The sequence below is a fragment of the Liolophura sinensis genome, chromosome 8 (assembly GCF_032854445.1).
Source record: "Liolophura sinensis isolate JHLJ2023 chromosome 8, CUHK_Ljap_v2, whole genome shotgun sequence".
Taxonomy (NCBI): domain Eukaryota; kingdom Metazoa; phylum Mollusca; class Polyplacophora; order Chitonida; family Chitonidae; genus Liolophura; species Liolophura sinensis.
Window position 1 is genome coordinate 48871129 of NC_088302.1, and position 23218 is coordinate 48894346.

General features: G+C 39.9%; 1 protein-coding gene across 1 annotated transcript in view; it reads left to right on the forward strand.

Annotated features, from left to right (window-relative positions):
* The first annotated feature begins 549 nt into the window (after positions 1–549).
* LOC135473824 (putative amine oxidase [copper-containing]) overlaps positions 550–23218 on the forward strand; it is a 29059-nt gene continuing 6390 nt past the window's right edge. The window contains exon 1 of the mRNA XM_064753731.1: positions 550–777. The gene's annotated coding sequence lies outside the window, so the exon portion shown is untranslated. The remainder of the gene's footprint in view (positions 778–23218) is intronic.

Genomic DNA, 23218 nt, shown 5'->3' on the forward strand with positions numbered 1-23218 from the left:
CTAAATTCTCTGACCTACTGTCCGATGACAGATGGATGGGACGAACAGGCATCGTGGTCAGGGCATTAAGAACTGACCGCCATTCGCTGTGAACGCCAAGAAACCGGTCGATTTGTGATTTACAAAGAACCGTCATGGAGGTCTAAAGAGTGAATACTATTGCCGACCAAGCGAGAAATTGGCCACATGGCGTTTGTCTGTTAACCCCTCAGTGTAGTTTTAGGGTGTCGTAGAAGCCCGACTGCAGACTATGGACAAATCGATCCCAGTTTATACCTACGAACACTAGGCAAGTTTCTCAGCGTGTACAAGCAATGAATGACCTAAGCGAAGGTTAGCCCGAAAGAAGACAGGCGTGGTATACATGCACAGCTTCAACAGGCTCAAGTGCGAGTGTGCCCTGTAGTGACGTGTTTCGACATGCTGTTCCAATAGTACACTGCAGGATTCCCACATCAGAAACCGGCTTCTGCCCGGTCCGACCTCCTCTGCATAGTTCCCCGGCTCAGAACGGAGACGGGAGGCGCAGTGTGAACATTAATATTTTACTACATCCGTGATCCGATCGGAAATAGGAGAGGATAAGCAACCTGCTCAGCGGCAGGACTTGTCGAACACCATGGTACCCTAGCCAGCACTAAAAGGACAGGAATAACACCACGGGCCATATCCTCCACGCGGGGCAGTTCGGTAAACAGCCAGTCTGTGCCGGCATCTCCGCTTCTGTCTGCGCCGGAATCCCGTGTTACAAGGATACGGCTATATGCCAAGCCGCAGGTAAGTACTACCCTGTTTAGTTATCTCAGTACAGTTAACGATATGAGCAGCAGTACCATCTCGAGCAGATCAAAATGGCCTCGGGCATTACCAGTTTACATCTGCATATATATTTTTTTGGCCCTCCCATTTTCTGGGACAGTGTTCTGTTATTATTTGATGAAGCCAGACCAATCCAAAGATAATCAAGGCTGTGCGAACCTGCGTAAGTGATTTTACGATGTTATTAACTCAATAATCACGCATTATTAGTCAACCAAAGAGCACATAGAATTGCTTCGCTCAGATGATGCTCCCTCGTGACAGTTTCTCTCATCACTTCGATGTATTTGTGGTATTTGTGCTTTGTTGATAGTGGACAAAGCGTGACTGAGCTGTTTCATGTATTTCATCGATGTTCGCCCTCCCATTACAAAATGTAACATTATTGAGTAATTTTCAGCATTTATGCCAATACAGTTTATGTTAGCGGGAAGTGGAATGTGTGATTTTTGTTAATGCGAAACGGACTGTTGGACACACGGTTTGCCAGTCCTGTCGCATTAAGTCATCGGGTAGATCCGATTGGTAAAGTGGTCGCGTGCACGGATAAACTGGCTGTGACTTTTCTGATAATGATTGTGGGTAATGAATATAATCCAACCCCACCCCTTCCCTCTCTCTTCTCACGCACGTTTCACACATACGCAAAAGTATGTAATATTGTCAATATGATCTGCCTTAGTCACAGTATTATTGTAATTATGCCATATAGTCTCTTCCCAGGTGACGGCCGCGCTAATACAGACATTACTCAGTGATATTATCACCGTAAGGTTCACTCGCAGAGCAAGGAAATGATCCACATTATGATCTCTTCGTTAAGGTGACGTTCATGGAAGCATGTATCAAGTCAAAGGGTATTAAGTGAACAAGTTCTTTAATATCGTTAAAGAATCTATTTCGCATTTTGTATTAACATTTATCCTCTCCAATGTTAAAAGACCATTTCGCCAAACACTCTGGTGCTTAACCTTAAATACCGATAGCACTGTACTCCATCTTCTTGGGTTGTTTCATTGCCTTAATTGTTTTGCTGCCTTACCCAAACATCGTCTGCAGTAGTCCTCTCTTTCACTCAGGCATCAAGGTCAACATTACTTAGGATATAACCCTGTGGGGGTTTTTTTCCATAACAGTGACGTTTTTTGTCCACCTTGTTAATAAGGACTCGTGTGGCTTATTGGTTGGTAAACTTCCAAACCACAGTACACAGATACTTGCGGAAGGCAACTGTTGGTAACAATTTATAGTTCATAGAAGGCTCCGTGGTAGTCTACGGCATTTGTTTTATGTCCAACTCCATGTCAGCTGTTCATATTTTGAATATGAGGGGGACATTAATTTAGGAGAGTTAATATGAGATTCTATATCTACTTTGCACCAAGAATGCAAACAACGTGTATGACGTTGTTAAAACAATTCACTGTGTCTTTCTGGTACATTACCCGATTTACTTTATCTGTATGTTGCCTCTGTACATATTTTCTAAACTTTAAGTCTCGGAAGTGATATTTAGAATTTTGGCTTTGTAAGGTTCCGGCATTTGTGAAAAAAAATAATTGTATGATGTATGGATTTGTCTGATTTTACACTAGTTACTCTGGCATATGAGTTCGTGTGTAAAGACTGTTGGCGCTCAGAAGTATCGGAATTACTTCTGTCAGCTCATTATCGGTTTTTGATACAGAATGTTCCAAGAGTATAGCTTACCGATAGAGCATCTGTCCCGAGGCTTACCATTCTCGAAATAAGCCACTCGTAGTTTTTTCACGTGAAAACCATAAACGTTCAATTACGTGATTCCCCTGTTGGTCGTTGGGTCATCAATTTCTTGCAAAACCTCTCGCAGGCGGTAATTTGTCGACAGGAATGTTACGTATGTTGAGCCAGTCACCTCGTTTTTTCTATCACGTTACCTACCAAAGCACAATGCTTTGTAATTACAGATGTCTGCCAGCGGTTTATGGGTACTTCTGAGATATTCCCTTTTAAGAAAAAAAAATGCTTATTACATCGAAACACGCACAGAAAATAGAATGGTTTTGATTTTCTGCCATATGACCCTATTTCCATGGGACATAAACTTGTCTGGAAATCAGTATAGTTCACCCAAAGACATTTGGATTACATCATGTCATCCACAGTTTTTGGTGGTAAGCCTTGGTAATAGTTTTCGGTGTCATTTAACCATATTAATGCATACTAAATGTGATCATTGTGTCATGTGGTTACACAATGGTATTGTGGCATACTGATGAGCTGAGTAGCAACTGATTTGTGTACGAGAGATTACTCGTTCCACTGTCATTTCTGAAGTCCATTTCTGTAATCGTTCCTCATCTCCTGATTGCAGTCCGCCATAGTTCGTCAAATTTATGGAGCTGTGCCAGCCATTAATGCCTGTCTGAACATGGATTGATAATGATTTACCGGAGTACATCCGTCCGTTGATGTACGCTAATGAACAAATACGCTTTCTGTCTTTCACAGCGCTCATAACGAAGAAATATACAGCTAAATCTGCTTTATCAAAAAACATAAAGCCATAATCAGAGTCTCAGTTTTTTTTTTTTTTTGAGACATAACTTTCGCGTTCACGTTCGTAACAATCGATTCACCCAATGTGTCTGCCGTAGAGCAACAGGAGATCCATGGTTAAAGTTGTTCAATAGTGCCTCAAATTTCGCCGATACTAGTTACGGAGAAAAGATAAAAACAACATGATTTCAAGCTCTTGGGAAATATATAGATTATTGTATCGTTTTTTTATATACAAATTTTGATGATACTGTTGACATGAATTATAAAAATGAAAAATGACACGTGGTTGGATGGTGTCATATACTTGATGTCGTTTGCGTATCCGCGGATAACACGATACTGAGACTCACCAGCGGATAACAACTTTTAAACCTAAACACGTGAAACGAATGCAACCCTTCGAGGTATCGCAAACACATGAAAATCTGTACTCATCATAAACTAAACACGTGAGTCCTGCTTCAAATCTAATCGATTCCACACATCAGTAGAAAGAAGTTTTTGACATCCAGTGAACAAAAGCATCACGCACGCTATGCTGCATGTTGGAGAGGGTTGGGGAGTGCAGCCAGTGGTATGAACCTTTATGACATTCATTGTGAGGTTGTTACGTTCACCACACAAAGGAGAGCACGTTTCATTGTAATATCACACTGTATACCTTGATCAACATGACATGTCCTATCTCTATCAACTGGGCACTGGGATGCCTTGTCAAAAGTATTACTATCAGTACCGTTAGCTCGCTATCGTCTGTTCTGCTTTAGAGTTGTCCATGGACGATCCATATTATATGTAGCCCCTCCTGACCGCTTTCGCCTACACTGATAGAACGGTGGCCATTGACGACCCATAATAAACGTAGTCCATCCTAACCGCTTTCACTTACTCTGATGTAACGATGCCCATGAACGACCCATAATAAACATAGTCACTGGTAGCCGCTTTCGCCTACTGTGAGATAATGATGACTATAAACGACCCATAATAAACGTAGTCCCTCGTGATCGCTTTCGCCTACTCTGATATAACGATAGCTATGAACGACCCATAATGAACGTAGTCTCTCGTGAACGTTTTCGCCTACTCTGTTATAACGATAGCTATGAACGACCCATAATGAACGTAGTCCATCCTAACCGCTTTCGCCTACTCTGATATAACGATGGTCATTGACGACCCATAATAAACATAGTTTATCGTAAACACTTTCGCTTACTCTGATATAACGATGGCCATGAATGACGCATAATATACGTAGTCACTCGCTACCACCTTCGTCTACATTGATATGACGATAGCCATGAACGACCAATAGTAAACGTAGTCCCTTGTACTTCCTTTCGCCTACACTGATATATGGTAGCTATGGAATACGCATAATTAACGTAGCCCATCCTAACCGCTTTGACCTACAGTGAAATAAGGATGACCATGGAAGACCCATAGAAGTCGTAGTCCGTCGTAACCACTTTCGCAAACACTGATATAACGATGGCTATGAAATATACCTAATAAACGTGGTCCATCGTAATCGCTTTCGCCTACACTGATTTACCGATATCCATGAATGACTCTTAGTAAACGTAGTCCATCGTATGATATTCTGCGTTCAAATGAATAAATGCTTTTGGTTTAACGATATGGCGACGAGGAGTCATTAGATGTGTGTATTTAGGCTGTGTCTTGTGACAAGGCAAGTCCATGCCGCCGAAGTGCCATTCTGCAGTCAGGTTGCTATCTGTTTTAGCCCGGCTTGCTCTGTCTAACATGTGTAATTAAGCGACAAAATCTGAAAGCACTGTATACACTATAATTAATTAATACGCTTTACCACGACTGTGGAGGTTATATATGAAATATCTACATTCGCTTATCCTTCACCATCTCGTCAACAGTACTTTTCTTTTATCCGTTGGGGATTGTTCGTGTGGACCCTAACATCTACCTCTCCTTCAAATCTGCGTGTGCTTTCTTATTAGCGCGGATTCATCGCTAACATCTAAGGTTTCGCTTCTTGTGTACCTTGGGACAATAATAGATTTTCGTTCTTCTGGAAGCGGCAATCATCCCAGCCAGGCCCGCGTCGAGACGATCTATATTCCTGCCAAGTTCCCTGGAGATACGCTATGATTACACGCCCGAATTCTACTGCATAGCAACGATTTACTCTTGTTCATCCGTCAATGCCAGAATACTCCAAGGGTCTGCTAAATCTCGGAGCCATCAGAGAAAACAAGCCGATGATGTGATAAATGTTGCAACTTTTCAGACAAGGGCTTTTTTAGTCAAAGTTCCGAGAAAATCTCATTTCTAGCTAAATGTAAACTTTCCGCCACAGCACTTCATGGGAAATGCAAAGTATTGGATAAGGAACGCTGGATGTGGTCGTTTGTGGATTTATCAGACAAAAGACTTACAGAGTCATATGTGAATCTTTCGATACTGTTAAAGTCTAAATATTCAGTTGGTTTAGATTACCTAACAATCATCCTTCTCATCCTATGTACCCATCAGAATCTTTGTAACGCAGAACTCCATGGTGGTTTCACGCGTTGTATTGTGCACTTTTAACTCATTGCTTCAATATTCATGAAACTAGACCGTGAGTATAACCAAATGAAATCGTGTTGATTTGTTTCACATTTGTTATCATGGTGGGTTCTGTTAACTTACTGACTTTTAGTTCCACTCTGCAGTGGTAAGCCTAAGACTCTGGGGACAAACGGCAGTCACGATGAGGTCGTAGGATAACCTGTACATGGCTACCAGTTAGAGTCCGATTTTATCGATTTGCTGAGCTCTGTGTTCCGATTACCCAAGAGATGGCAAATCCTTGGGGGTTTGCCCGATTTTCTCAAACCATCCCGTTTTTAGGCAGACATGCTAGCCTGATCTCTCTCGGCTTAGATTGAGACCTTCAATAGTAATTGATCGCAAATCCCCTCCGTAAATGTCTCTGTTGGTTATTTGAGTCAGGCTCGTGACATTTGAACGTATAGGCGGAATTTTTCATATTGGCCTTTTTCATGAGGATTTATAAGAAATTAACCGGGCTTAGTTAATGAACGTCTTCAATGACGGGAAAGTTCGTATACAACATATTAGGCCACATACCTAAACTGAAAGCAATAAACCTCGACAGCAGCCCAGTATCCACAAAAGCAACACATCAATTGTTATAAAAGAATATATTCCGGTCTTCGTCAACAATATGTATTTACAGTATTTGTAATTAATTTGGTAAATAACTTGGTGAAAAGGCCATTCTAACGTAAAAAATGTTCGAGAAAACTTAAATGCCATGTCACTGTTTGAAGTCCATAGAAAACATTTGCACAGACTCGTCCAGAGTGATAAAAATTTTGGCCTGAATTTTGCATGTGCATGTGCGGTTTTCGGTGAAAAGCATGCATTTTCCCTCCAAAGAATTCTTGATGAAAGGTTATGTTCCAAATGCGTTCTGTGTCCAGACTAGATGGTAGACATTTCACACAAACTTATGTGATTAAGTGTATATACAAGAAATTCTCCGTGCGTTCGTTCAAACCATACATAAACTTTTCAATCGAATTGCTTAGCATAATCACGCAATTTGTACCTTATGGATGTTGGGTTCATTGCCTTCAGTTTAACGGTGGTCTACATGATTGCACATTGGCAGTATTTCAGACATATTGTGGCGATATGATGTGGAGCAAAATAAATTGTTTGCAATAAATGCCATTGTCTCTTCAGGCTCGGCATATTATACTGCAAACCACTTAAAGCCTCGCAGCCTCTTGATGTTGTCGGATGTCGCTCGTTGCACCTATTGCGGTTGGTTTATTAACCATGCATAATGGTGATCAATCAAATGACTGCATAACGACATTCCATATGGTCCTTCAGGTCTTAATGACGTTGCCCCAAGACCTAGACGTAATTAAGGTAAAAGCTTGAATAAAATTAATGACAGTGCGCAGTGCCAAGAGCCCAGAGCTGTTCAAGTGTGTAGTCAACATACATCTGTATACGGCATTAAAATACACAGCGAATGTTAAAGTGTTAAACTCTTAACAGAGCGTGTCCTTTAAATAACCATTCGTATTATTAGGTTACCATTTCATTCAGCTATGACAAATGACCCTGCAAAGGAGCATCACTGCATGAGAAGAAGATTTTTCGAAAGGACAGAAAAGTAAAAAAGCAGGGACAAGTGGATTCAAGGCTCTCTCTCACTAACGACGGTCTGTCGGCTTAGCATACCCAGTAGCGACTGATGCATGAGTCCTCTACGAGACGCCTAAATCTACTATTCTTTCAGCGAGCTTCAATGTATAAATAATGTTTCTAGGGTAGACCGAACTGGTGGCCAGATTGAATTATACATGGTCAGAGCTGAATTGAAAGAAGTTGACCTTTATCAGCCAGACATCATGACCTTTTTGGTGACAACAATGCATTTCAGGAACCTTTGGAAACCGTAAAGCATGATTTTTTTTTAATATATATCTAATCGACTTATCCAATCGCTGTGGACTCTATAAGCCTTTCAGTTGATAAGATTACCATTGTACTTATCATCTGGTTATCAGTGAAGGATTACAGCTTCCATATTGGAGCATTTATCGCCTAAACAGGTGTTTCAAACGTTTACATAAACACATTATCTCTCGGCTGATACGCTTCAGTGTTTTCTGAATTATCTCTTTTATTCCACGAGAACAACTGTACAGAACAGTGGCGTATTACAGAATACACAAACTTACACTGCTTGCATTTGTACTAGTATTTGATTACTCTTGAACATCTTTTCCGATAGCCTCATATAAAAAGTGTCTTGTTTTGGTCTATGTTTGTTACGTGCAAACTTCTTCAGAAGAAACTTAGTGTCTTGGAACGTTCATCTTTGGTTGACTTGAGCTATATAATAGTCTAGCAGCACCTGGTCATTCTTTTATTGCAACACCATACCTCCGTATAAGACCTATGGAATGAGATCTAAATGAGAGCGGAAAATTGGAACGGATAGTAGGCATAAGCTGATTTATCAGTATAACAATGACGTAGAAGAGTAACGACAGGATGAAAATACAGTCAGCAATGGATCCCCTAGCTGCATTCCTGAGCGGGCTATTGAATTGTGCAGCCAAGCTTGAGAAGTTCATTAAATGGCGTCTTACCCCGAAGTGACCATAATGACCGGCCTTGACCTTTAGGAACAAGTGGTAAGGTGGTTTTGCATTGCGGCCGACTCCAATGTTTCATGTAGTATTTGATCTGTTGTATGTGAACTCTGTTCACTTAAAATTGCAAACGAAGTTCGATAAAGACGTGCGTTTCACACCCCAGTCTCACTCGGTGGGTGAATATCGACGCTTTCCTGTGCACAATATTCACCAGACTAATCTTATTTTTAAGATCTCTTCATTGATTTACTTCGGCGAATTAAACGACATTTAAAGTACAGTTACACGTTCCTCGTTGGAGAAGTTGGCTTGCTTATTATTAGGCCTGTGAAAAACTACCTATTGAGATGAGGAATGTATGCTTTGAAAAAAAATCCATAGCCGTTCAGAATATGCTGAGCGTATGAGATACGCCCTGCAGCAGTAAGCCAATAAAAGCTAAACTGTCAGCTTGCCGATAAATTGCGAATGTTATGAGTTCTGCCTTTATTGCATGATTTTTTCTGATGTCGACATAAAAACTATATTTTACTTTAAAAAAGAAGGCCTGAAATGAAGATGAGTTTGGCGTTCTTATAGGCATTAAATTCACGAAGCCAAAATAGGATGCCACTTCGAAACACCCATGAAAATTAGTGAGGAGAGCAAGCATCAATATGCTAAGATCAAATTTTAGAATCTTGATCCGGTTGAGCCTGTAAAAGTAAAAGCTTATTGTTCCGAATGTTACGTGAAACTTATCAACTGATAAAATTAAAATCCTAAGTAATAGTCTAAGTAACAAAAACAAACACTGACACGACGGCACAAACGAATTAATATAAATGTATTGTGCCGGATAACATCATTCTGTTTTGTTGGGAACTGTTATTTAACAGTGCTGGAATGACGTCGCTTGTTATTCAAAAATGCAGCATAAAATCTCCATTTTATTATTCACGATTAACACGAATGGCAGAGAAAGAAGGGAAAATGATATTTATTTCGGTACCTGTTATTTTGACAAGCGTCATACAAGTGTTCTTTGATATAATTTATAGTGTGTCAACACACCCAGTGATATAAACTAAATTTTGGCACAATGCCAATAACAAAACATTCATTTATGAAAAGTTGAATTTGGAACAAGTAATAGCATTTTGCTGTATATATTTCACACTATACCACCACCGAGATCAGCTGATGACTCTGTAGAGCTTATCCAGACGTGTGTGGTGTCATCAGCTGCTGAATCGCCACCGGCAGTGTAAAGCAGAAACCAGACCTCTCTCGTGAATAAGTAATGGCGATCACCATGGCAGAGCTGGATGAAATAACAACGTTATTAATAATGATTACCGAGCTCACTGATCACCGACATGCCACAATAAATCAAAACCGCCATATGCAATCGAAATGAAAGTCACTGTGTACATCAGTAATGGAGGACTGACATCACTTAATAACTAAAGAAACGCATTTATCACTTATTATTTGCCTGCTTCAAATGCCTCCCGGCAACATAAATAACACGTATATATAGTGTTTGTAGAGTGTTCATAATTAAACCAACAGCAAAATTTTATCAATTTTTTTTCCACACAGATGAATATAAATGTGATATGTACACGTGATATGTACACCCACTGTCATCATGATTACCGTTACAATCTCCGGAATCAGTAAGACACTCACACCGTCATAATGACAACGTTACCAGTACACCCACTGTTATCATGATTACGTTACCAGTGCAGTCACCGTTATAGTGATGACGTTTCCAGTACACTCTCCGGCATCAACATGGCGTTTCTATTACCATCACCATGATTACGTTACCATTACACTCTCTGTCATCAATATGACGTTTCCATTACAATCACTATCATCATGTTTACGTGACAAGTACACTCACGCCGTCTACTCCCGGGTTCACTGTGCTATAACAACACTCATCATATTCCTGCTGACGCTACGAACACATCGTAATCCTGATAAAGCTATAACAATCTATGCGTCGAAACATACATTTGCACACCAGCCGTCAACCATTAAGTACTTTCCAGGTCAATAATTACAAAAGGGAAATTCCCAAAACGACGTATAACACAAACCACCAAAGAACGGAGAAATTTTATGAACTACGAAAATGGAACGGAATCATCCAACGAGAAGCAGTAAACAGTTTTTTTCAATGAAGCGCAAGGTATTTTCTAGGCGGCTGAGTGAAATCAGGATTCAAATCGTGTACCATGGTAGAATATCATTTGTCGACAATAAAATATGTGTCTCAGGTGCGCTTTGATTACAACTTTTCATATATCCAACATGCCGATTTCGTCGACCTCACTGACACCCAACATTGTTGATGGTGACGAGTCCTTTCAAAAACACTCTACAGATGATATGCTAATATGATTCATTGATCCTAATTTCACCACCAAACTTGAAAACTTATGCTTAGTGATTCCGTCGCTTTGTTTAATTTTTATCTAAATGCCATGAACGAATAGGATCAAATTCGGACTAAAGTTTTCCATTGCACAGAGTGTTTTTATCACATGTTCAACATTAAGCGGTCTAGCGGTTGTTTTTATTCGATTATATGCAATGGAATAATACCTTGCAATATTATGATTCCCAGCTCGTCTACAAAAGCTTAGATTTAGTGACACCAGGCTATAGTTAAGCAGTAAAGACAATTTTGATTCAAATTATAACGAATGTGACAGAGGAAATGACCTATATATCAACGTGCAGTCGACTTTCTACATGTATAATGAGGTTGAGATTCTGGATTATGTAGTATGGTGTCGCAGTGATGCTTTATATAGCCCTACTGCCTAGATATCATCATACACACTTCTACGCAGCTGCATCCCCTCTAATTCTTGGTTTTCTGACACCATTTAGGTGTATTATGCATCACAGGCATTAACGAAGGATATCAGCCATAAAAGCTGTACGAAAAAATCTTTACAAACCAGTATAAGAAATACATGCTAGGACAACAAACATGGCAACTGTGGATCCTTTTCTGGATGAGAGAGGCTGTCAAGACAGAATAGAGACAAACGATGGAGTAAATCAATCAGGCTGCAGTCACTGAGTGCTGGGGATGAGAGTTTTAATGATACGGCTGGAATGCCGTGTGACAGATTTGTCAGGCAATTCCAGTTTTAACATGGTATCCACGTTAACCTCTCATAGCCATTTGTGGCTTCGTTATACCAAAATGGCATTTGTATCGTTCTTAAAAAAATAGGTCAACAGTTGAGCTGTAATTGTACATGTTGTACAGTCTGTATGTATACATGAATATAGGCGTATAGGCTATGGTCGTCATAAGACTGGGTTATGTATTAACACAACAAATTCAATCACATTTTTATCTTAAAACGGTGCACATTAAAAATGGACATTGCACTGAACATTTGTGTGTAATCTTCGAGTAATTAATTCCGCTGATGGAAACATGTCTTTCCGCCTCACCACTTTTGTTTCATTTATTTATTTAAAAAATCAAGAGTCTTGGATCAGGTAAAATTGTTTTCAGAAATCATTGGCTAAACCAAATACGGCTACGACTAGCCTGGACAAGTCAACAGTGTTTTAGTGGCATTTAATAAATGTTGATTTGGGGCTAAACCACGGCATACTTCATGATAAAAAAACGAATTTTGTCTGCTCAACATATTTGGGGAAACACGGAAGTTAAATAACTAATTTTCATATGATATTCAGTGTTTATGATTCTCCGACCCGCAGGTTATATCCAACGCTGTCCAGCGTGCCTGGATAGCCCTGGTAGATGTTTCCAAGCCTTATGTAAGACGCAGAGCCTAATTAGTAATAACGGAAATAAAAGAGCTAACGTTCAGTTTAATTATCGATGTAATTAAATGTTATGGTTTGCAATATTATTATTTTTTGCAGCATTTAAGATGACTACATTTAGATGACAGTAGAAAAACAATTTTAGGCGTCAGAGAAACCAATACCCATTCTCAGCTTCTCGACATTCCGGTATTACTGCAGCCATATTGTGGCGGCAGCGTACTATGAACACGTGACCTCTTGGATCAAATACTTATAGTCTTCAGCGGTGACAATCGACCAAGAGAGGTTTGTCTGAAAGTCCATCACAGTTAGGCGGGAATTTCGCCCATAGCTGGTGCATCAAATCGGTCCAAAAATAATGTTTTCATATCATATTTATTTCTGAAATTTTAAAACATATTGGCCTCATATATATAAAGACTACAGCACAGATCCAGAACAAATGACAGCGGTGTGATAATTGACAACTAGCCACACGTATTGCCGGTGAAATTCAGCCTATAGTCAATTTACCTAAGAGTAGGATTTTATTTCAACTGTTCATGCATAAATGTAGAGTTTAGCAACGTATATTCCACCTATCACCAAGGCCCAAGCAGAAATAAGTACAAAATGTAGTGATGTTAGTTGTAACAGATTTAACCTGTGTGCACAGAATTCCATACCTCATGCATATAATGTTGTCAGGTATACGGGCATCTGGGGTGAATAGCGCGGATTGTACGACGGCCGTGGTAACACTGTAGCTAAACCAAAAGGTAATGTAGTGAACAGCATTGAGGTGGCCTTTCTGTCACAGGCATGTCGATTGCGTTCTGTCTGATACAGGCCTTTTTCGCAAAGGACCAAAATCTGCTTTACTGCTTCTTATTCTTTCGGGCGGTGTGGCCAATAGATTTGCTGGATCATCGATTCTTATCAAATTACAATATTTTGGAAACATTCAATCCTTTAACGGAGCAAGGAACTTCTTGTTCTGAAAATTTCAAATTTAGCTTTTCCTGGCCTTCATGAATCCTCAAAGTTCAAAAAAAAATTTGGATGAGATTTTTCTGCTTACTTACACGATGTTTCAGGGTTTACACTTAAAATGGCTGTACTGACCATAAAGCCTTTAACTTTCAAACACATTTGACCATTGGCAAAGCATCTGCTATTCCGGAAAGTCCAGATCAATAAATGCGAGCACTGAGAAGTTCCGCACAACTAGATTTACCGCATAACAGGACCTGTCGGTGCAAGAAATCTAGATATCCTATCCGTCAATTCACATGCTTACCCCAGGCCATTAAATAAATATGGTAAAGAGAAGGAAGAGGGTGGGGTAGATAGGTTGTGTTAGTGACATGAATGATAATGATCAAGACTATGTTATAGCCAGAGATAAAATACAATGTATCAAATAATAATATAAAATGTAAACATTCTTGTTATTCAAGGTCAGTGTAGAATATCGATTGAATACTAATTAATATATTTAACGATTCATTCACGGATACCAAAATTTGGACGGTCCCTACAGATATCCTAGCGATGAAATAGACTGTTCGTCTGTTAACAGACAACGTAATGGTAACAAATCCAGAAGAATTAAAACAAACATAGATAAACATCTATACAAAATCTTCTACTTAAATGTTACAGCGGTAATCTCGTTACATAAATTTGGTTCTATTTCGGCTTTGGTTTCAGTATTTGAATTAAGCAATTGTATACAGCACATGGCACCAGTCTCTACACTTGCAGTTGCGTGTGACATTCGTTCCCATGGCGATCTTGTTTTGTTTTGCTAAACATTGATGTAGATTTATGTACAAATATCAAGAGGCGCTTACAAAAGAGCGCTTAGTACCGGTGACAGAAATCAGTTAATTCCGTGCTGAAGAGGGGAGAATCGGACAAATGCTGGAAACATAAGGGTTTCGAAAATGTACACTTACATTAGTCCCATGGAGTAACGGAAAGAGAAAGATGGCTAATCCATCAATACCAGTGTGCGCCATGGTAATCACGTCCAGCTTATCTTCAAGTTTTGCTTGAACGCCGAAAAAATTTCATGTGGGCCAAAGAAGGACAACAGCCTTCTGCATTCGGAAATTCAGATCAAATCATATCTTTCAAACGTTTTTCCTCGCTCATCTTCCTTTCATTAGTAGGCCAATTAGCAAAGTTGCTGCTAAATTGTTCAACGGCACCCAACGTTGACATTTGATTAGAAGCATTTGGACTATGGAGCAAAAGGCGCTCAGTTGACGGGTTTAAAGACAAATGATAATGCCGCCTTATCATTTTAACAGTGGCAAGTTACAGATTGTATGCAGACTGTTCAAACTATCAATCTTTCCTCATTTGATACAACAACTCACTGTTTGACACTGTTTGATACATACGTAACGGTACTGCGTATCACATACAGTTTTCGTGTTATAGTTTTGCTACAGTACAAATATTACGATTAAATAGAATAGCTCTAACAGTAGATACCTTCAGAGGAATACTAAACACAAAGTTGAGCCCGAAACCATCAGTGAAAGACAGAGCTATCCATTTGGTCAATCTCTATATATTCCTTCCTTTGTTTTAGGATATTTGTCTATTATACAACGTAGAGAATTGTCAAGAACAGGTTAAACTGGCCGAGGCTAATAGCTAAGTATCCGCGCTTTTCCAGTTAGGCTATTAAATACACTCTCGCAGTAAATCCCGCACTTTCACTGTAAAACCCGCACTCTCACTGTAAATGTCGCACTCTCGCTGTAAATTCTGCACTTTCGCCGATTCAGTTCAATTTATTTGCCATTGGGGTTTTATTCGTGGGGCAACATACGTAGCGAGTCGATTGTTTTAGGGAATGAAGGCTTCTGCTATACACTTCACAGGCCTAGTCCCAGATGAATTATTTAAATTAACCCCCATTTGTTCGTAGCTCAGATTGGCTGACCTTTTTGAATATTTTAAGCGTGGTATAGATTTCTTCCGTCCAGTTCACTGCTTGAACTTTCCGATGACGTCTGAGGCGTTGGTATTGAGTTAACAGATGGATTTCCTGATGAACTGACAGTCCTGTATCTCCATATTAACAAACCGTATAACCGTGGAACTGCAATTCTGGACTGTGTGGATATTTGATTAGCTTTGCTGGCCACGTCGACTTTTATTCAATAACCTGGTCTTATCTTGGAGTTGTTAACTTGTCGAATCTTGCCTTTGGCTTTATTAGTTTAAGGCAAAGGGAATTCTGTGTGGACTCCAGATGCCACATTGATTAACTCCGAGAGAGCCAGGCGATCTTATACAAACACACAGACTGCACACTTTACTCGTTGGGAGATCACTTCGCCGATTTCTACGCGCCACGGTTCCACATGGCGGATTTCTAGAAGATATCTTTAGTTTACCCAAGGCTAATTCATTTAGTCACAGCTGAATATCGCAGGGCACAGAAAAACACCAGAGGGTACACGGATATTCAGAACACTGGGCAGATAGTTTATCCGTCATTAACTCAGAGCAGTGTTTCATGTATACGTATTTTGGTGAAAACAATGTCTATCCTTCAGTCAGGAAAAATAACAGTATACACCATCCTTTATACGAGTTTCAATGTTAATCGATGAATTCCAGCTATATGTCTGCCTCTGAAATTCAGACACATTTATATGTCTTTACTTGTAGCAATGTATATGACAGACACGTTTATATGTCTTTACTAGCAGCAGTATATATGACAGACACGTATATATCTCTTTACTTGCAGCAGTGTAAATGACAGACACGTTTATATCTCTTTACTTGCAGCAGTGTATATGACAGACACGTATATATCTCTTTACTTGTAGCAGTGTATATGACAGACACGTATATATCTCTTTACTTGCAGCAGTGTATATGACAGACACGTTTATATCTCTTTACTTGCAGCGGTGTATATGACAGACACGTATATATCTCTTTGCTTGCAGCGTGTATATGACAGACACGTTTATATCTCTTTACTTGCAGCAGTGTATATGACAGACACGTTTATATCTCTTTACTTGCAGCAGTGTATGTGACAATGTCCCTTGCACCATTTCCAGATGACATCATTTTATGCACCTTCTCTTATCACAGCACAGGCACTGGCGCGCCCGCCTGAATTCTGCCAAGCCAAGCGTTACTAGTACACCCACTGTCCTCATGATTACCGTTACAATCTCCGGCATCAGTAAGACCTTTCCAATACAATCACCATCATCATGGTAACGTTACCAGTGCACTTAACACCATTATGAATACGTTACAAGCAAACTCAACATCATCATCATGACATTACCAGTACATTTTCCGGCATCAATATGTCGTTTTCAGTATAACCATCATCATCATGATAACGTTACCAGTACATTCACCATCACCATGGTTACGTTACCAGTACGCTCACGATCATCATCATGGCGTTACTAGTACTCTCACGGTCATAATGACAACGTTATCAGTACACCCACTGTCACCATGATTACGTTACCAGTTGCCAGACAATGTCCATTGCACCATTTCCAGATGATTTCATTTTGAGTGCACCTTCCCACAATACAGGCATTGTCGCGCCCGCCTGAATTCCGTCAAATAATGAATCTTCTCGATAAAGTAAAGAATTGCCTCAGTGTAGCTCCACTGTTTTTTTTGTACTCACCTTGAACCTAAATTAACAAATTTTGTTCATGATTGTGTCACGAATGGGTGACTTTTTTCATGGGTTATATAAAATGGTCGTATTTCATCACAAATATCGCTTGTTTCAATGCGTGGCTCACTGTCTATCTGCAATATTCCAGAAAGACCAGATCAGAATTGGGTTTTTAATGTTCGATGCCCAACAGTAAATTGTCTGCCTTACTGTAATCTTAGCTCTTTAATCTCGCTAGCTACCTCGTAATTCTTTTGAAAGGTCTTTCGGGTAAGGTCGGATGGGATATAATGTGGGTTTCCTTATGGACACATTTGGCTGAATCAGTCATTAGTGCTGTTTTACCTTAAGCTACGTACAATGACCATCGAAGACAGTCATGAGTTTTGTTCAGTGTCATCGTGGCGAGTGACGAAAATTTCGCACTAATCATCCTCTGGAAGGATTAAGGGAACACTGAATGACGCACTGGGCGCGGTCCAGGAAGCGCTTATAGCAATCAGTGATCATTAGACACGGTTCGCTTCCTTGGAGACGAGGGATGAAAGCTCGCTGTGGCAAAGACGTAGAACTGCAAGGCATTTCCAAAGAAAAACGTCTAGAAGTGTCATGTCGATTTGTCCTTCAAATAAATATTGACATTTAGTAGAATATCAGTCGTTATTTTACCTGCTTAATGTTTTGTGCTATGATGTTTTTCAAGTTAACAGAACATGGAACTTATTCCACAGAATTGAAACTATGTTATCTGAGATATTTAGATAAATGTTGGTGTTTCACGATAGACGTATAAATGTAAATGCAAACTTCACTTGTCCGCAGACGGCCAGCTTCATTGATGTTGGAAACGGGAGTATACTGCCAGTCTTTGGCAATAACTGACGAATGTTTCCTCATGTGAGACACTCTTGCCGATTAGCACTTAAACGTCCGAGAGCTGTCAAACGCTTAATGCCACAAGGCCCAGAAAACAATAGAAGCAAGGCAAAATCGTAACTTTCGATGTTTCAGGGCTTGGATTGAACCAGCGCACCATGTATCTGATCGATTAATCACCCTGCCCTTATATCTGACAACGTACCCAGTGGTAAGTGCGTGATGCTACTCTTTAACTGTCCGGTATGCTGAACGCATACCTCAATAAGTGCTAAAGACGCCAAGTGAAATAAACTATGGTTGTTGTTAATTGCTGTTGTCCTCAGTAGCTCGTCACCGAAAGGGCAACACATATAGGTAATGTCATAAATCATAGAGTAGCCTCCTGTCATGATACTGTTATCGCTCTATGGCTCAGACAGGATGCGTACATCGTATTGTAGATGGTTACCTGTGATAAGTACGTTGTGAACACACTACCAACGCTTCCGTGCACACCGCTGTGTATCCCAGCTTTAGCCCATCACCAAAGCTGTGCACAGCATTAAAATCGCCTATCGCCATCGATCGCTTCCAATGTGAATCGGTTAGTACGAGCCGTGCAACATGCTGGATAAATAAATAGTGAGAAGACTATAGTGTTGTCCGTAGCTATGCTGTGGATATAAACACACAGTCTGTCACCAAGCAGATGATGTAGGCCGACAGGCTCTGAGATGCAGCAAAGTTCCAAGTGAGCGTTACTCTTGAGTTAACGGCGTGAAATACTGGTTTTTCCTTTGGTGACAGCTCGCAGTAAGTAAAGTGAAATGGTTTGAATTTGATAAGTGGTCGGTTGTAAGGTGGTGTTGTGTTTCCGTTGATCACTTTTGGTACGCATCATTTGTGATCCTGCGTCTAGTAGGGCAGCTCTAGTTTTCGCTACACTTGTGTTGTCTTAGTGACCATCTTCAAGGGCTTTTCCACTCGTGCTTTTTTTGTTGTTGTTTTCTTGGTGGGAACTGTCAAGTCCTTCCAGCCAGGAAGGACACTAACAGAAAAAAATAAAGCATCCATTTCAGTGGATGAGCTGTATTTGTAAATTGGACCCGACCAATTGAATCAATACAATTGACAGTTTGTAAGAGCTGGTGTCACTCTTCACGAGGAATTCCTTATATGAAGAACAAGATGTCAATATAAGTTGCTGAGGTCGAACCCATATTTGAACTAATATGCGTTATCTTGCGGACATCCTCGGGGTCAGGTCCTTTGCATTGTTTTTGTGATAGAGTTGACTGAATGTGATGACAACACAGTATTGACAGTAATTATAGACCCGTGACATCTAATACATTGTTATATTGTTTTACGTTTTATTTATATAATTCTGCTTAATATGTTATTAAAAAACCCTAACCGAGGTAGAATGACCAAAGATCGTATTTCAGTTGTTACGTATGACCATTTTCCAACTATAACACTGTCGTAGCTGCTCTGGCTTTACTATCTATGCCGTAAGTCTCTTATTGCATTATTGGTGGTATTCTCAAGTCCTGTTACTTCTGCATTGATTTTATGTTTGTCGCTTACAACATTTCAGCAGAATGTCATTTTCAACGCACTTGCCCCTATCACAATGCATGCAGGTTAACAGTCAGTTATAAGGATACCCAACGCATCACATATAGTGTATTATTCCTAGGCCAATGAAGTGGTCTTCTCATCCGCAGGGATTTTAGGCCCGTGTGAGAATGGTGTCAGCCGCGGTTTTCTACATCCTACCGCTAACTTAATCACATTCCTTCAGTTTAATTAATACAAACCAGCTAATTAATTAACTAGCTTTGCATAATGCATACTGTACGCCAAATGTTATTCTAGCGTCTTTTTAGTCGAAGCCCAGTCAGGTTTAATGGTAATTAATGGGTGAAATGTTCCTCCATCATTATTTCTATTAATTTATTTATCTGCTTTGCCTTATACGCCGTACTTAAGAATTTTTATATCATACGACGGTGGGAGGAAATTCACGACCGTCCGCAGGTTGCTGGAAGACCATCTCACATAGAAGTGGAAGATACCATGGGCTGGACTTGAACTCAGAACCACCGCATTGGTGAGAGGCTCCAGAGACATTGGGCCTCAATGGCACGCTAACCTGCTCGGCCACGGAGGTTCCCTAGCTTCCAGTGCTTCTAATACTGTAGGGACCTCTGTGGCTCAGTCGGTTAAAGCGCTAGCGCAGCGTAATGACCCAGGAGTGTCTCACCAATGCGGTCGCTGTGAGCTCAAGTCCAGCTCATGCTGGCTTCCTCTCCGGCCGTACGCGAGAACGTCTGCCAACACCAATCAAATAAATAAATAAATCTAATACTGTAGGTGTGTCGACAGTAAAGTGATAAGCTTTTCTGGGGAACCCTTTAATAGCATGTAAATTCGGTGTTTTCGCTTTAGAAGCCTTTTTACAGCCGAAAAGAATTTGTTTTCAATAATGAATTTTGCTGTCTTCATGTCAATGTTATACAAGGATGAACAATATTTATTCAGACAAACACCAACTATTCTGTTGTGTCCTGGGATCAGTTCCACGTCACTGAGGTACTGCAGATGACGTGTTTCCTGTGACATGTATTCCACCACAGTGCATATGACAAGAAAGGTTTATGTCTTCTTTTTCCATAGGGTTCACATTGCACGACATCAGCATTCAGTGTATTAAATATTAAGTAACAAAATAGCTAATACCAAAACTACATAAATAGCAAATTCCGTTATATGACAGTTCGCGTGTGTAAGCACTATGGCCTGATTGACCACTGGAGCTATGTTATCAAAAACTGAAAATGCGACACTTATAAGCGACGTTGGTGAACCCATCACTTGAATCTCAACTGACAAAACTGTGTGTATTCAGTTACCGGGTCAGAGTTCGTTGCTTTGTCTCGCAGCTTCCGGCTATCCAACATGTACAGTCCGCGTTCTGATTTAACGTGACCATTCTTGTAGTTATACGTCATATTCACCTTCCATTCTTCATGTATTGTGGCGCGCTGGTGTATGTATTGATATCTCCCCAAGTGCGTGGGATCGGCTGTTTACATGATTCAGTGCACAAACCAGCAGACGTTGGAGTAAAGAGGTCACAGTGGTGATAGTAGATACTTCTGTTAATACGTAAGCGTAAAGGAGGCTCGATCAAAAGTTCTCGGTGTTCTCCAACTTCTGTGGCAACCTCACATCACATACATTACAGGACACCTGATGAGCGTCCGCTATGCTGGTATAAGCGTACAGATATATACAGGCGTTACAGTTTATTATAAGTTACTTCTTTGTTAAAGTCTTATTCACAGGTCAAAGTTATTAGGAGACGGTATTAGCGACAGCCCTATAATAAATTTGTATCCTTTGGCGTGACGGCTACTTTGTACATTTTTTCATTCGAATTGCTTGACTGATTGATGTTTATCGATCAATCAAAGTTGTTAGTCAAAGTGATATAACAAAACATCTTTGGATGTTTGATTTAGTGAGTGGAGACTTACAAGCCTGACGGAAAACATATTTGATGTATAGTTTGATTTTCAAAATGCATTTCAATCATGAAGTATCCTAGGGAACTGATGACCAAGTACTGATGGCCACAGTTGCATCATAACCACACAGTAACATTATATTTCCCTATAACAGTATAAGGATGCAATAGTGATGTTCAAACATTCCATTGTCCCGGGCGATGTTGATCAAGACATAACTTTGCAAATTGTTTCAGAATTTGCGCGCAACATCTGTTAACCTTTTTTTAATGCAATGCTAATATGTTTATGTCATATAATGTTAAATTAGTGTAACACACTGACGTTAAAATTAGATTAAAATGTTTTTAATAAAATTTATTAATTTATTGGAATTAGATTAAGCATGTAGGGTATGTTTAAATTAGCCCAGGCTATTCTGTCCCATTAATCTGGCTTCTATAAATAGTGGTATACTTGCTTTTCAAACTTGTTATGACATACGTGAAGCGGTTTGTAGAGAATTCACTGATGGCTAGCTCATTGTCGTCATATAGGCACGGCCAGACGTCACCTGAACGATGTAATTTCCCAACAGTGTCCGAGCAAATAGCCATCTTCCTCACACAAACCCGTGTAATTTGTGGATGTATGCTCTGTGGATAAAACCATGAGCTTGGTCATTAAAACAAATCACATCTACTTGTAGCCCTAAGGAATCATGGGTCACCACTTAATCCTAAGAATAACCGATACATGTACAATGTTGCTTTCACTGAAATGAAACTGTGTACAATGACCATGATGATTAGTTCTATAGAATGGATCACACTGTGTCTCTCGATCATCAGTGGATTGAACAACACGAAAAGAACTGCCCAAATCACAGATCAGGCGGACTGCAGGTGAAGCAATATCTAAAAGACCAGTGCCCAAAGACCAGTGCCCAAAGACCAGTGCTTAAAGACAAGTGCCCAAAGACCAGTTTCCCTAATAAAATTAAAATCACAATCTTTAAAACAATGTATATATCATTTAAGCAGAATATTATTCTGCAAATAGACTTACATGTGTCATATGCGATTCGTCAGCCAAGATAGGAGTTCGTGTGTGTGTAATATGGTATTTATCATGCTTTATACACATTATTGCTGTATGGTCACATGCCTCAAGGCAGACCAGTTGTCACCATGTTTCAACACTTTTTTATATACACGTCATATACCGCGTGTGTATGACACTCGTTAGCATATACAGGGCATCTGAAATACATAAAGTCTAGTTCAGTGATGATCAAATACAAGGCAGATCAAATAAACAGTGATATATTCTGCCTATAGCTCCGTTCGGCTACAACGTTTTGACATCTAGGGTTAAGGATTGTCTTTTTTCTGAAAATTGAGTTCACGTCAGACTTCTTGTTAAGCGTTGTGTTGGAAATTGGGTTGGGATTTTTCGGCAAGGCGTTTCCATTGCGGATTAAGATTGATGAGTAAATATCTGTAGATGAGCCAGTCAAACCATTAATAGAATCCTGTTTTGTGTACAATTCACTAAAAACAAAAAACATCCCAAAATGATTCCAACTGTCTTGACGTATCGAGTCTTGGCGCCGGTTAACATACTGGCTATTAAGAGATACTATGGCAGGTAAAGTGATATTTTGATCATTGCACACCCCTAATGTCAAATTGCTTTACCGCTTCATCTATTTCACTAAGGCTACTTTATCTATATTACCTCCACATTGTTGTTGTTTGGATTCTGTGAGTTACGTTGCTTGGAGCTTCTTTGATTGTGAACATTTTTCTTTATCTGATAGAACG